At 25.3% G+C, this 5,213-nt stretch overlaps 1 protein-coding gene and 1 long non-coding RNA gene across 3 annotated transcripts in view; one reads left to right on the forward strand and one right to left on the reverse strand.

Annotated features, from left to right (window-relative positions):
• LOC122500487 (glutathione S-transferase 1-1-like) overlaps positions 1-2,939 on the reverse strand; it is an 89,136-nt gene extending 86,197 nt beyond the window's left edge. Inside the window, exon 1 of one of the 2 annotated variants that reach the window (XM_043609440.1) lies at positions 2,567-2,939. The gene's annotated coding sequence lies outside the window, so the exon portion shown is untranslated. Of the gene's footprint in view, positions 1-2,223; positions 2,324-2,566 lie in introns of those variants that run through there. The other variant, XM_043609442.1, reaches the window with a different exon arrangement.
• A 58-nt stretch (positions 2,940-2,997) lies between these two features.
• The window catches only part of LOC122500490, an 85,567-nt gene continuing 83,351 nt past the window's right edge, over positions 2,998-5,213 (forward strand). Inside the window, exons 1-2 of the long non-coding RNA XR_006301482.1 lie at positions 2,998-3,478; positions 4,352-4,446. This is a non-coding gene — a long non-coding RNA (uncharacterized LOC122500490). The remainder of the gene's footprint in view (positions 3,479-4,351; positions 4,447-5,213) is intronic.

The following is a 5,213-nucleotide window of genomic DNA, read 5'->3' on the forward strand; positions in this document are numbered from 1 at the left end:
TTATTTGGTATATAAATATAATAATAAAAAAAATTATTTAAAAAATTGAATAAAATAAAAACAATATTTATTTTGCAATAAATGAAATAAACAACATTAGTGAAGTTTACAATGTTCACAATCAACATTTTAGAAGAAAAAATATTTTCTACTCAAATTTCTCTGTTTTAAAAATTTGTTTACATTGCTTCTTGATTGAAAATCACAAGAAAAAGAAATTTGTAAATAAAAAATATTATTTTCTGGGTAAAAAGTACTTTTTTCCGACAATCGTTTATCAATAAAATTGTAAACTTTACCCATGTAATAAATTAATAAATAAATAAAAAAGCCCACACTGAAAATTTGAAAAAAACCTACACAACTTTATTACAAATTTTTTTTACCCAAAAAAATTACTTACAATGAAAGCACATAAAAAGTAATGGATTTCGGTCTTTTTTAAACAAAATAATTGTAACTCGGTTTTTAAATATAAAGCAAATAATAAATAAAAAGATATAAAAAAATATAAAAAAAATGAAAGAAATAAAAAAGTAATTTAGGTAAATAGATTTCAATAATAGATGTAAATAGAATAACCCAATTGTACAGTTCATTGAAGAATAGTGAAAAATAGTGAAAAATAGAATGAAAAAATACGGAAAAACTGCAATTTTTGAGGAAAAACCTTTAAAGGTCGTGGTAAAGCCCCGCGGTTATATTTCACATGAAAGGTTACGGCGGAATAGATTGCAAGGGCAAAATGAAAGCGCAAAAATGAAAATCGATGTCACCAATCTACTTTTCGACATACGTGAGGAACCGCACGTAAATAGGGCAACGGATTAAAAAAGAAAAAGGGAACTCTTCATACACCTTATCTGCTTAAATTAGTGATGGATGATAAGAACACAATATCATATACAATTTTCACATATTATTTTAACTGTACAAAAAAATCTTGTGTTCAAATTAAATTTTTTACAAGTACCAATTTTAATCATTTTTAAAGATGATTCACTTTACGTTACAAACGTATCATTGTTATTAATTTATTAATCACGTATGAAAAGAAAAGATAACACATTTTTTTCTTATTATATTTACATTTTCATTCATGAAAACGAAAATAATGTGAAAAATATATTTCATACGATAAAATTCTCAAAGATATGGTGAAAATCATTACATTGTGTAGGTATTTAAATAAAGAATAGAATCATAAAAAATAACTGTCACTAAAATTTAAATTTAAAATTTATGTTAATATTATTCTAAGGAGAGAAAATTTAATAATAAAATGTAAATTGCGACAAAGACAACAGTTGGTACGTGGAGTTTTTATCAGGAATCGATAATACTCATAGTGCTGTCATCTAATGGAAAATGAGAGAAATTGTTTACGCTAATAATGAATTAATAATTTACCATTAAGTAATAAAACAGAAAATTATAAAAATTGGAAGATTAATTACAATTAGTTGAAAGTATAAATAAACAAAATTTTTAATTCCAAGAGTAACTTTTTTCTAGTTTTTTTTTATATAAATGTCTCTCAAGTTTTAAACGTTCCAATAAAAGGACAATATTTTAAACATATGCAATGAATAGCAAAATTTCTGAAGAATTTGAAGATTATGATACAAATTTTATAAATATAACATAAAATATCAAATTTTAATTAAATATTGAAAAATGTCCATTTTACCAATGAAAGAATGTTGACCAGTAAAAGAACAGTATTGTATTTTCCAGTGAAAGAACATATCAAATTTATATTAATACAGTGTCTAAAAATAACAAAAATTATATGAAAAACGTTAAAAATATTCTGAAACAATTTTGCAACTTACTATTATTCATATTTTCGTGATTACACAGCCAGAAATATTATTTAATTGCACCTGAAACTTGTAATCTTTTTTCTGTTTATGCTATATTTGTTCATTTGTCATGTTCATAACCCACCAAAGTATTAAAAAATTATTTTCAGAAATAACTTGCATATTGAATCTATTTTTTTTATCATAAACTATATTTTGAAAAAATAAGGAACTAAAAAATATTTTTTTTATTGTGCTGAAAGATATAATTTGTGACATATCGTGATAAATAATCAATTTGTTGCATTAAAATGACTGCATATATGGTCAAAATTCACTATCCTTTTAATTCCAAACCAATGTCATTTTTGAAATTTTGTGTAAACATTTTAATCTGTTTTAATCAACCTCTTCTTACCTGGTGACCCACACGGATAGATTTTTTCTCAGATCTCCAATATGAAAGAAACTATATTTATATATATTATTGGTTCTTTTTATACCTATTGTCCATAACAATTTTGCTATAAAAGTTCCAGCCCGCTGGCACACCGGAGTTATCAGTTATAAATGTAAAAATTTCAGATTGCTGAAAATGTCCAAAAATTTTCAAACCGCTGGACAAAATTCCTCATTACAAGAATCAAGGATACTTGACACGTAAGAAAATATTTGCACTTAATTTCCTGTTTCAAATTATTCAGAGAAACATGGTTTACATTTTTTATAATAATTATTGTAATAAATGATAATAAACTCACCGCAGGAGGCTAACTCGATCCCAGTTTTACACTTGGGTAGTGTTACTTGCTAGGATGTATTGCTAGGATGATGATATTGACTTTTACTTTATTATAAATAATAAATTAATATTTAAGAACATTCGATGGTCTCTGAGATTTGTAGGTTATGTGCGACTTACAGTTATCGCCCAAGAAAAATGGCACTGTACGTTTGAAATGACGTGAAATTAGTAAACAACCTTTTTCGAACTAGTTTTTCTCTGCATACAGGCACTTTTTACAAAATCTGACAATATACATTTGTCACAAATGTTTTTAATTGCCTGAATTCAAAAGATTTTGTTAATCCATACAGAAACACAGTTGCACGATTCGAAATACAAAAGTAATGTAATGACTGGCGGCAAGACGTATTGTTACAGCCATTTTGCCAGCAGAGGGCAGAAGCATGCAGAGAGCGTAAAGGCTCAGCTGTCAAAATGATTCGCATTACATTGCTATGTAATTCCAATGCTGCAACCGTGTTGCTATAGGGATTAACAAAATCTTTCGAATTCAAACAATTAAAAACATTTGTGACAAATGTACGTTGTCATATTTTGTGAAAAGTGCCTGTGAACAGAGGGAAATTTGTTAGAAAATGAATGTTTAATAATTTCACGTCATTTAAACCGGTCAGTGCCATATATATTTGTTGGGTGATAACTGTTAGTCGTACATTATCGACAAATTTAAGAGACCATAGAACACCGTTAAATTACATAATTATTAAACAATTATTATTTTCGAATCTGATTTTCGTTGGAAGAATTCCGGTTTACACGATCAGTGGCGCCAACTACAACTCAGCCGTCACTTATAAGTCAGGAGTACTACAGTCGATGCATACAGGTGCATACAGGAGTACTACGCGAGTACTACACGAAATTGGTAAGTTTACTTAATTTATTTGAATAGAGTAGTATAAAATATATTCTATTATACTATTTTTTATATCCATTTGACAGATTAAATGTTCTTTTCACAACATTCTTGATTATTTGTGCTTTATACATTGTTCGAGATTTTTTAGTACCAACATAACCTATAATAAACATCACTCTGTTATCGCGCCGTGCGCTTGACGTGATATTTGTTAAATTATTTATGATATTTCATTATTTGTCTTTATTTTATTGTTTTTGTTTATTTTGTTATTGTTAAAGAGAATTTTGACTCGCTATAAATATTAAACGAATTTAATTATTTGAAGAAATGATTAATAATATGAATTACATGAAGTTCAATAATTGTCGGACCTATAAAAAGATGCAAATAAAAATTATTAAAAAATATAAATAAAAACATGGGGTAAAGAAAATATTTTATTTTTAATTGTTGCTAATATTAATGAAGTAATAATTATTTTTGTATACTAATAAAACTTATTTATGATTCTTCCTTGCAACATAAAAATATTTAACAATAGTAAAATATATTTTTCTCAGTTAATTATTTTTTGTAAATTATTGGAATTAATTATTCTATTATATGAATAAGAATCATTATAATGCCTATTAGAAAAATAATTAAGAAAGTTTGTCAATTATCAGTTACAATTTTATAAAAAAAATTTTTTTGCTTATTGAAATTGAAAATAAATTTGAGTATATAATGAGTAGAGAAAATATAGAGAAAATAATTAGTGAATATAAATTGATTATAGTAAAAATATTCAATATAGTAAGCAATTAAGTTTAATTTTAATATATTTACAAAAAAGGAATTCTTTTGTTTCTAAGAAAAATGTTTCTTATTTTACAGTAAGAGTGTGAAAAATCAGGAAGGCAGGAAGCATGTGAAGAAAAGCTGGTTCCAAAGAAGACAAATAGAAAATATAATGGACGAGTCTACAAATGGTGAGTCCCTCCTGTCTTCATGTAGCGGAGGCCGGTTGTAATAAAATTGAAAAATTGCTTTGTGACTGCTAATTGAGAATCAGTTGGAAAATAATTTTCAAAATTCTTAATTAAGTTTTCAAAATAACTTCTTCAATTAATTTTTAATTTTCCAAAGTTTATAATTTTTCAAGAAATATTTATTATCAATTCTGGTAGAGGTTTATAAAAAATTCACTGACTCAACATTAATTTCTCCACAGTAAAGTCTTCATAGTATTTTTTTGTAAATTATTTATTTAAATAATTGAATAATAATAATTTGAAAAATTTGAATCTAACTGATTTCAATTGTCTTAAACTTTTAAAGACATTAATTTTTATAAAATGTCATCGAAAAATTCAAAAATAATTTAGAATAGGATGTTAACAAAAATTTTTCTTTTCAGGATTTTAAATTCGAATTGCGAATTGTTTGTTATCAAAAGTCAAAAATTTCCGAATTCTTTGCCTTTGTTGAAATTTTATTTTCTCCACTTTGTCACTTGGCAATTTTTCCCATCTTAATGCATGATTTTATATATATTACATGAATATTAGTATTGTTAATATTCTTACTGACTTTCCGTCTCCTTCAAAACTTCATAAACTTTATTTTTTACAAAGAAAAATATAAATAATTAATGACAGCAAAAAATTATTACGATTGTCACTCCATGCATTAAATTGATAAATATATTTTTATAAAAAAAAAACGTGTGCGGGGAAACGAAATTACTAGGAAAATA

This window comes from Leptopilina heterotoma, unplaced genomic scaffold (assembly GCF_015476425.1).
Source record: "Leptopilina heterotoma isolate Lh14 unplaced genomic scaffold, ASM1547642v1 Lhet_187, whole genome shotgun sequence".
Taxonomy (NCBI): Eukaryota; Metazoa; Arthropoda; class Insecta; order Hymenoptera; family Figitidae; genus Leptopilina; species Leptopilina heterotoma.